We start from the raw sequence: 10,962 nt of genomic DNA on the forward strand, positions 1-10,962 counted from the left end.
ATATATATATATGAAAATACTTGTTATAAGTACTTGCTAGTTAAAGAGCCAGCTTCTTCTACTGTTTAAATTAGGTTCTCAGGGAAATTAGGAGGACTTAGCTCAGAATTACTTCATAAGCAGTGAAAATTATAGGGTGAGACAATTTGGATTAGGAAAGAGTAGGCGGAAGTGGTGGGAATTTAATCTCTCTGTGCTGGAGAAACAACACCTGCAGTATGAAAGCGTGTCACTCCTTCATTTGTTCACTCAACAAACTCACATTGGGGCTCACCGCAAACACTGCAGTGCCCACGGCATACGGTAGGGTCCCACCAGAAAGTGCTTGAAAGGATGTCCCAGCAGCTTGAAAAATTGAATGCCCTCTTCAAGAACTGCACTGAATGGTATAACTTATTTTGATTGTTGTCGCATAAGACGAGCTGTAATTGGGGTCTTAGCAGGACGGGCGACAGAAAGCTTAACTGAATCCCAGCTGAATAGGATTAACCCTGAAGTTTTATCTCTAACCGTCTCTGTCACTGCAGACAAGAGGCCTGGTGCTCAGAGATGTGTGTGTGGCATTCAAACCTGAGTTACTGTTCATTTGCTTTGATGGCTGCACCCTTTAGTCTGTGAAAACTAGGCAAGTTAGTGTGTGGAATCGGGCTCCACCTGAGCTTCCCCCCTTTTTTGCAGGACTCTCACACAAGAAGTGGGTGTCCCGGACCAACAAGCTGTCAGTACAACAACGTTAATTTTGTGCCTCTCAAGTGTGCGAGGCACGGAGGACGTGGGAATCGCCAGCTACAGTCTGTCCCCGCATGTCATAGGCTCTCCAAGGGTGGACTTGTGTGTAAGACCAACAACGTCAGAGAAACATGCAGATGCTGAATGGAATACAGACTCTGAGTCCAGGCTGGATGGTCTGGCTGGGGTCATGGAGGATGGCAAGCTGGACAAAGAGGGGGTTTCAGGAGGGGTTAGCAGCGGTTCTCAACCTGTGGGTCGCGACCCCTTTGGCGGTCGAAAGACCCTTTCTCAGGGGTCGCCTAAGACCATCCTGCATATCAGATATTTACATTACGATTCATCACAGTAGCAACATTACAGTTATGAAGTAGCAATGAAAATAATTTTATGGTTGGGTCACAACATGAGGAACTGTATTTAAAGGGCCAGAAGGTTGAGAACCACTGGGTTAAGGGGTGGTGCAGGCACGCATGAGCGGAGAGGAGGGAATGAGAGTGCAGAGAGCAATGGTCAGACCAGTTCTGCTCTGGCCAACGGTGGCCTGAGGCCTGGTTCAGGGCTACAGAATATGAATTATTTGGACTGAATGTAGTTTGCTTATCACATAAAATCTAGATTCCTGATAGTCTCTTTAAAACATTGGAAAGTCGGGCAGCAATGGGCCTGTGTTCCTGCAGTGACCCCTCAGTGCTGAACTGCTACTGCCGCCAGGCCCTTCTGTCTGCCCACGTCCTCTGGCCCGTGCCTGCCTGTACTGAACCAGTCAGCTTTTGCTGGGGGAGGGGTGGGGGGAAGGGGGTGCTGTGGTAACAACCACGCCCCAAGTCTCAGCGCTTACATACACCAAATCTTATTTCCCGCTCTTATTACACACCAGCGGTGACATGGCACACGGTGCTTCCCCTGGGAGCACATTTGGCCACAAGCAAGTCAAATGCCAGTGGTTTGGGGAAATACAGTCCTCCCTCAGGGAGGCCAAGTAACTAATTGGGAACATATAATGCAAATTTCAACAGCATTTGAATGTATCCCTCTCCTGATGAGAAAACGTTTGGTGTAGAGTGAGAATCAGAGAGGCTTGAATGCCGACTCCTAGGCCGCACGACTGACAGCAAAGTTCCACGTGCACCAAACACACAAACACCACCCCCCCCCCCCCCCCCCCCCCCCACGCTGCCTCCGGGAAACAGGGCTCTGGGCCCACGTTCACACCAAGTGTGCAGCTGCACGGACAGAAGCTAATAGAGGAGGAGGAAAGGGTCCATCCTGTGCTCCTGCCTTTATAGCACAAGACAGAACACTCTGTCACCTTGGAAACAGCCAACAAAGCAGCGTGCAAAGCCATAAGAAATCCCTGTCTGCTCTCTGAGAGGTGGCTGGGGCTAAGTGGTGGGGTGGGGTCCCCTGCTTCTGACCACCTGGGGTTGGGGAGTGTATACTAGTAGTGGGGCAGGCTGCTCTGGCTGGAAGAAAGCTGTGTGTTTTAGCAATGACTCTCACGGTTTATCAATCTTCTGCTAAAATAGAAGGTGAGTCAAAAGTCAATTAGGAAATTATGATGGTCACAGCTGCCCACATAATATGTACCTCCTTGCCCTTTGTATTCAGAGATAACACTGCCGACAGAGGATGAGCTCAGTGTCCGAGCCTGTGACCCACACTGGGGTCAGTCCCGTCGCCCTGTGTCCAACGGCTCTTTACAAGTCCCAGGGCAATTGGCGGTTGTATAGCCTGGGCCACCTTCCCTCTGAAGAAGCCACCACCACCTGGTAGGTTTTGCCATCGGTCCCAAAGGTCATCTCTGTGTCATGCTTGCATATGTGTAGTCACTAATTTTCCCTTTCCTTTTCATGCCAAGTTGTGTGAACGCTGCACTAATAAAATTCCTCTTCTGTCCTAGGCCCAGGGACACTCGAAATTAACTCAGACACTGGTCACACACTTATTGCCGCGTTAGCCTGGAGACCTGATATGGTGTCTAATGTTCTGTTGATGCTACCCCTGCACGTCCGAAACGTTCTTGACCTTTAAAATAGGGTTTTGAGCTTCTTGGACTTTCCAGATGTTGTCAGGGAGACGGTGCACAGCTAAAGATAGCCCAGCGCTATCTGTAGCCACCGAGCACCTGAGGCCATCACTACGTGACTAGTCCTAAGTTGTAGAAACTTTATTTGCATTTTACTGGAGACAGCATCTAATTCTGTTCTAGATTACACATCATTGAGCTCAAAACTTCATAATAAATCCCAGTCTGTTGGGTATTAAATTCCAGGGTATTTAGCTGTCTTTGCATACAACATGGTCTAAGAACAATGATAGCAGATTGAATGGAACCCAAGCTTTGGTTTCAGCTTAGCTACTTATTACATGATCTGAGACAAGTCGTTTATTCATTTGTACAGAGCGGACTAGAACAGATAACAGACAGCAAGCAGCACTAATGCTGCTGCTCCCAACTCCTTTGCCTGGGCAGACATGACTAATCAATCGCAGCCCAATTCTTACTGACCTAGAATGGTCCTCAGGATCCTTTTCAGTACAGCATTCCAGGCAGCTGCCACCGGTCATCGGAATTGACACTCAGGTTGGAATCTGTGTAAAAGTTTAGGTCTAGGTACTCTATAACATATGGAGATAACGTGAAGGTGCTTTGCAAAGTCTCCATGTTGTACAAGTGTAAGGTGCTATTGTAGTTGTTACTATCACATTCACTCGTTAAAGAGGTTTGCATGGGTTGTTCATTCTATACGGGGTGCTGATGGTGGTTTGTATCTTGTCAACACCACCTTCAAGTATTATCCTCATAACAAACCCTAAACGCTCCTGGCATGTTTACAGCCAGCATTCTACATGAAAGCAGTCCCCAGATACAGAGCAAGGCCCTGTGACTGCCAGGGAGGCTGCCAGGGAAATGGACTTACACTTGGACCCTGGCTTCACCTTTTCATGTGTGGGTTCTGGGCTGACACCCTCTCTGGCCTCAGTTTCCTCCTCTATGAAGTGGGCTCTAGAACTTCCTCTTAGGGCTGTTGAACAATGTAAATGAGCCAACACATAGAAAATAAACTGCAAAAGACAGGATTAAGAAGCTGTGCTCTCTAAGTGCCAGTTCCTGAGGCTGAGGTTTATGATGAGCACTCTGGGACTTTTGACTCACCTTCTATTTTAGCAGAAGATTGATAAACCGTGAGAGTCAGAAAAGACTTTCAGTCAGAAACAGTATTTTTTTAGTGCAAGACATAAGCACCCTGGTGTGCCCAGGAGTTAGGACTGTGGCAGCCCCAGGGAGCCGCCTTCTCCGGGCAGCAGGGATGGCAGAGTGGCTCCATACAAAGGGAGGCACGAGGGACAACACGGCTGGGGTGTGTGACGCCCTGCAGGGATGGCCATTGGCGCGGGGAAGAGGAACGGTGGGGTTATTGATGATAATTAGCTCTCATTTGTACCCACAGGTAGCAGGTCTTGAGACATCTAACTGTGATATAGCAAGAAGTCGAATTTCCAAATGAATGAAACAGCCCTTTAAAATGTGTAACATTTTAATCTTTGTGATACAAAGTTTGCTGAAACACACATACACTTTGCTGCTTTCTTAAACAGAGAAAACAGATGACACTGACCCATCCTCGGTGTCTCCAAGCCCTCCCGAGCACTGACTACATCTGTACCTGCACAGTGAGGCCCCAGGATCTGAGATAAGCTGCGCTTTCTGAATGCTCACACCCACATCTGGAAGGTTTTTCTCTCCCACTGTTACTGGGCTGTCGATAGACACTTCTTGCTTCTCTGAGGAAGACAGTTTCTAGGACTCTCCCCATCTTCCTTTTCACTTGATATGGAACCTGCTCTGGGTGTAGAAGTCACGGCTCTTGCGAAAATTCTGCCTAAAAGAAAAAATTGGTTTCTAACTTCTGACAGAGAGTTGAGAAGGTTTGCCTGAGAATGAAGCGCAAGTCTTTAAGAGGATTATTTGGTCTATTTGGAGGGATTTTAAATTAACTTCATCTTCACTGTGTTCCCTTAAATTGGAGTTTCTGGATGAGGGGCTCTAGAGGACGAGACGTTAGTGTATAAACAACTGAGATGCTGGGGAGAGGGGACAAAGTGATCCCTTTCACCCCATCAACATTATCCTATTCGCTTTATGGAAATTGTAGCTAATATTTTGAATTAATCAGATTGCACAATCACAGGCAAAAGCATAATGCAAAAAACTTGTTATGGAAATTAAAAATTTTAGGGCCTAGATCAGTGGTTCTCAACCTTCTGGCCCTTTAAATACAGTTCCTCATGTTGTGACCCAACCATAAAATTATTTTCGTTGCTACTTCATAACTGTAATGTTGCTACTGTTATGAATCGTAATGTAAATATCTGATATGCAGGATGGTCTTAGGCGACCCCTGTGAAAGGGTCGTTCGACTCCCAAAGGGGTCGCGACCCACAGGTTGAGAACCGCTGGCCTAGATGAAATTTGAAGATGAATTTTGTATGAAGAAATAAAATAGTTTTGTTAGAGTAATTTGCTTTATTACAAGGGAGACCACCTACAATATCATTAAAATACTGTCCCATTCATCACAGGCAACGCTTCCCAGAAAACAAATTTCAGACAGACTCCAGGCTTGATAAATATCGAAAGGATGCATCGCTGGCCTGCCTCTGCCGGTTTTCCTTTTGACGATCAGCAGGCTTAGTAACAACAAGACATTTCCTAACATAAGCATTATCATCCACAGAGAAGACTGGAAATCGTGAGTGATGCGAGCGATGTCCCTTGGTTATGACAGGAAGGCTGCATATGTAATCTTTGAAGCGAATAAACATCTTCAATTTCTAGTATTATATCATCCAATTCCAGGAAAACATTATCATAATATGAAATAGATGAGAAAGTAAATCGCAGTCAGAACTATCTGGCAATGAGAAAGGCTAGGTTTTTCTCTCTTCTGAGTTGGGCCACCCCCTTAGTGGGAGCAGCTGGTAGAAGGTGGTTCTGGGTTCAGATCTCAGTGCCTGTGTGACTTAGGGCAAGTTACTAAATGTATTTCGCTGAACCTCTGTCCTTCTGACGTCAAGGAGTGGAAGCGATCCTTCCTTTCCAAGGATGGCATAATATGCAAATGAGACAACGTACATTTATGTACCACCCTATATTTCCTCTATGGAGAAACTGCAGGGCTACCCCCCCAGTGTGCTGTTCTCACGGCCAACCCCAGCTCCCCTTTTTATGTCTTACTGCATAGGGGCCCTGAGCCACCCAACCTGGAAGCCAGTGGCTGTCTACACCTTCTTCATCTCCTTCCCCCCACTGGCTCTGACCCTCCCCTCCCCCAATTCATGTCTGACTTGGGATATCACCTAATCTATACCTCTTACAGAGTGTGTGGCTCACCCACAGTGGTGAAGGCTCAATAACCTAACATTTTGTCGAAGTAAGAAATTGTAGTTTTTATCTCTGGATACCTATGGAACTGGAGTGAAGTAACAGAGAAACAGCTCAATAAATCCCAGTTTGCTCTCTCCCTGTCCCTGCTTGGCTCAAATTGCTGACATGTGTGACTCTGGTGTCACTGGCTCTTGCTCTGACAACGCCTGCAGGACTGGGCCCTGCGGGTATTTCTGGTGGGACCTTCTGGGTATGTCCCATGATCGACCACCACTGCAGTAACAGGGAGCCCCTAGGGAACACTGTGGTCCCCTTTTACAGGGGAGGGCCCGCAAGCACAGGGCATTCAAGTCTCTTGCTGGAGGTTAAACAACAGTGAGTGAACAGGATCCATCTCAGATTCAGCTGATGCCAGAACTCATCTAGCACCATCCTGTTCCCTCCTTAGTCTGAGGGTCACCCTGGCACCCCACACTTAATATTGAAATGAGATCATGCATTCCGTTCTAAACACTGCTGGTGCTTTGGGCTGGTGCTGTTGGTCCCTTTCCCAGAGTTGGTCAGAGTTCTCTCTCTCTCCTTTGTGCACTAAACTCTATCAGAGGTGCAGCAAAGCTCCTGTGTCTCGATGTCCTGTACAAAGTTTCATGAAATGGTCTTTATAGACAGGGCTTAAGTCCATCAGGTATGGTCCTGGTAAGGGTTGGTTGTCTGTTCTGTTTGATGAATGTCTGTATTGCTTTGGGTGTTAAATATTTTGAATAGCACCTCTGCTCTCAGAGCTATATCTCCACAGGAATCCACAGATGCATGCTGATGGGAATCTGAGCCTGAAGTTTAACCTGAGTGATGGACACCATGCTCCAATCACAAATGCTTGTCCCCTTCAAAGACCAAGATGGGTTTGGATGAATGGTCAGTATCAGAGTGATTCAGGATAGTTTTTCTCCCAGAAGCTGTAGACCAAGCATGTCAAACTCAAAGGCTAACACGGGCCAAATAAACAAGGTTTAAGTTTATGTGGGCCGCAAAAAAACAAAAGCTTCAATTTTCATAGAAACATAGGTTTATTTCGATAGAGACATGCTGAATACAAAGGGCTGAAATAAGTAAGTAACAACATAAAATAATAGAACATTTTAACAAAAATTAATATTTTTTTGAACATTAACTTACCAGACACTGAGTAGCTGCACAAATTAATAAGCGTGACGCAAATAAACCTATTTTTCTTCTTCTCTGAAAGCGAAATATTTCCTATTGCGCACACCAAACAAGTCAAGTCAGTACAAGACTAACAACGGGGCAATCGGCTGCTAAAATATTCGCTGCTGGTATTAGTGGAGAGAAATGGTGTGCCTGCGCGTAAGGCGTGCAAGGGAAATGAATGCAACACGATTATAGTAATCAGTCATTAGCGAATGTTGTAGTTTGTTATTAATAATTACGTATAAAAGGATATTGTAAAAATTAAGTTACAAAATTTTAATTAAAACATTTCTTACATATCATTATATTGGCTGGGCCGCAAAAATATTCATTGTGGGCCACAAGTTTGACATACTTTTTGTAGACCTTCAAGCAGACATTTGCTGATCTATGTCACTCTGCTAGGTATGGCCAGACACAGCTGAACATGAATGGGACAACATTACTTAACCTCTGCCCATCAGAGATATTAAGAATGAATCCTCAGAAAGAAAACAGACACCCCCAAATACTCTCACAATAAATATGATACATTTCTCAGAGTTTTCTTCTTTTGATTTTAATGTAGGCTGATGACATAAGTCCAAAACATAATTCTAGGAAAGAATCTTACAAGGGGACAAAATAATGTATTTCAAGTGCATGGCTTTCTGACAGTTTGGCTTTTAAGAGTATGGGAATTACAAATGGATTTCATCTCGCATGCCAATGCTGATGAGATGCCAACACAACCTGAAGCGCTGGTGGGGAAGAATCAGGTTTGAGCAAGAAAGAGTCTAGGCTCAGCCTAAGAAGCTGGCCAGGGGCTTGGATGGGACAGTAGTAAGAGTAGTCTCAGGAATTTGCTGACCCGGAACCTGAGGGAAAAATGGACTATGCATCCATCAGATAGTTTTCTGATAATATTGAGCTTTTTGATAAGTAATGACTTGTAAATATTTCAGTGTACATTCTCTGAGAAGTACAAATATTCTACATTGTACATTCAGGGTAAGCACATAAACCACAGCAGTCAGCTTCAGTCAGTAGGGATGGCATGCCTTTATGAATGTTAAGAGATGCTAATTTAATGGAAGCCCTCTCCACCTGCTCAAGGAAGAAGACCATGGAAATATCTGAGGCAGGATCAGAAGCATCCTTGGGAAAACTTCTTAAAAGACATGGAGGAGGAGATGGAGTGCCCAGTACTTCCTAGAAAGGGTAAGTGGGCCGCCTCGAATTTGGAGGCAACTTGTTCCTCATTTGGGTGTCCCTCCAACCCATTCACCAAGTGACACGAAAAGCTGTTAGTGTTGCATGAGGCCCAGAACAAGAGAAGGCTTTGAAATAGGTCCAGAGAGCTGTACAAACTGCTCCGCCCTCGGCCATTTGACCCAGCAGATCCCATGGTGCTTGAAGCGTCTGTGGCTGAAGGTGATGCTGCTAGGAGCCGGTGGCAGCCCTTGCAGGTGAATGGTGGCTCAGACCCTTAGGATTTAGAGCAAAGTCCTGCCATCCTCGAGGAATAACTACTGCTCATTCGAGAAAGCTCTTGGCCTGCTACTGACTGAATACTTAACCATGGGCCACCAAGTTACCATGAGACCTGAGCTGCCTAGCAGGACTCATGAGGAGGTACACTACACTCAAAAAGAACTATTTGCGTTTTCTAACTTACACAGACAGGAATCTAGGGAATGTGTGGGATAATGGTGGAGGGAACATAAAGTTGGACCTGGCTTTTGGATTCTGACTGGAACTTACACCACTCACTCTCCTTCTCAGGCCTTCAGACTGCAGATTGTGGGATTTCTTAGGCTCCATAATTATGTGAACCAATTCCTTATAACAAATCCTATTCTATATAATAAAAGCCTAATATGCAAATCAACCAAACGGCCAATCGCTATGATGCACACTGACCACCAGGGGGTAGACGCTCAATGCAGGAGCTGCCCTCAGCCTGCAGGCCCCAGGCCAGTCAAGGCGAGTGCCAGCTGGGGCCCCCCTATTGCCCCACAGAGGGAGGCGACCGAGGGAGGCGACCAGCAGTGGTGGCGGGGGGTGGAGCTGGTGAGTAGGCCGAGCTAGGCTGGCCAAGGTGGGTGCCAGCAGGGGACCCCTCTTGATCGGCCCGCTGGTTGCCCCACAGATGAGCCCTGATCACTGGCCAGGCCTGGGGACCCTACCCAAGCATGAATTTCATGCATTGGGCCTCTAGTTCACATATAAATAAATATAATGAAAATCATATATATCTCTATCTCCTATTGGTTTTTTTCCTTGGGAGAACCCTAATTCAGCCAAGTTTTGTAACATCTCTATGTCTTAAGTTCCCCATCTTAGAAAATTGGAATCAATGGATTTCCAACCCTGAGTTGTGAGGATTAAAAAAAGTTGATTCATATGAGTTAGCTGAGGTCAAATCAGCACCTTACACATTTTCATATCCTTAGCACCTAGTCAGGCTTCTGGCAGAATGCAGATGGTCATAAATATCTGTTAAATGACCATCACTTTTTCAAAATACTCCTAACGCATATAACTGTATTATTATTTATTATTCAACAAATATTTATGGGTACCTATTATGCCTAGGCATTGTGCTAGGGCCTGGAAACATATAGAAAAATAAATATTTTCATTAAATCGACACAGATTATGTCAAACTATTTTTTTCCTCACAGAGCTATTCTTACTTAAACAATAATTCATTCCATGAAAACTTTCTTTTATTGAAATGAAGTAATAAAGAATATTAATTTACTTAAAAATTATCTTTATTGCTGAAAGTATTACAGATGTCCCCTTTTGAGCCAAAGAGCAAAACAAATATTAAACAGAAGATAGGAATTTAAATAAGGGTACTTGAGCTCTATTCTATAGTGGAGATGTTTCCAGATTCAGAGCAAAGGCATATACTTAACTTGGTTTCAAATAGGTTGATGATTCTGGCTTCCCCTATAGTAAGGCTAGTGAACATAATTTAGAGCCATTTCCTGAGTAATTGCAACATGATTAGATTTTGCAATTCCTCATATGCGTGTTGGCTGGTGTGGTTTGAAATAATTAGATTACAGGGTGGTCCAATTACTTGGTGTAAACAGTCATGCACACACCCTAATGCTTAATTACTGTGAGTAAATCAATCCCACCCCAAATTCACTGAAACTAACAATAGTTTTCTTTAACTATACTTTCACAGTGTAAGGAACTCAAGGTGCTGGCTAAGACCCACGATTAAAACTTCAGCAGTTAAAACAAGAATCTGCAATTCTACCCTGATTTAAGCTTTACAGTCATTTCTCTCTCGGACAATCTCGGACAATTGTTGGGGTCCAGCCCCAGCAGGTCCAGGGGTTCCCAAAGGTGTGGACGGAGTCGGCAAAGAAGGAATGACACGGAGACAGTGTTCAGTTGACCAGCATAGCCAGGTTCTCTCTTTATTGTCCTGTTACATCTGTATTTATACCAGCTGATTTTAATCCTATCCATTCTATTCCAAAGGTTAGGGCGTTTCTTATCTCCATTCCAAGGTTACTCTATTGTTCTATCAAGCTACAAGGAAGTAACTGAAGGAGATTATCCTAAGTAAAGATTATGTAGCTTAAGCGTGATTGTTCGTAGTTAAAGTGATTAACTACCCGCCTGGC

At 44.8% G+C, this 10,962-nt stretch overlaps 1 long non-coding RNA gene across 1 annotated transcript in view; it reads left to right on the forward strand.

Annotated features, from left to right (window-relative positions):
* Nucleotides 1–4,597, forward strand: part of LOC106723765 — a 7,889-nt gene extending 3,292 nt beyond the window's left edge. Inside the window, exons 2-3 of the long non-coding RNA XR_001359481.1 lie at nt 2,341–2,501; nt 4,333–4,597. This is a non-coding gene — a long non-coding RNA (uncharacterized LOC106723765). The remainder of the gene's footprint in view (nt 1–2,340; nt 2,502–4,332) is intronic.
* The last annotated feature ends 6,365 nt before the right edge of the window (nt 4,598–10,962 follow it).

Source organism: Myotis brandtii, unplaced genomic scaffold, assembly GCF_000412655.1.
Source record: "Myotis brandtii unplaced genomic scaffold, ASM41265v1 scaffold64, whole genome shotgun sequence".
Classification (NCBI taxonomy): Eukaryota; Metazoa; Chordata; class Mammalia; order Chiroptera; family Vespertilionidae; genus Myotis; species Myotis brandtii.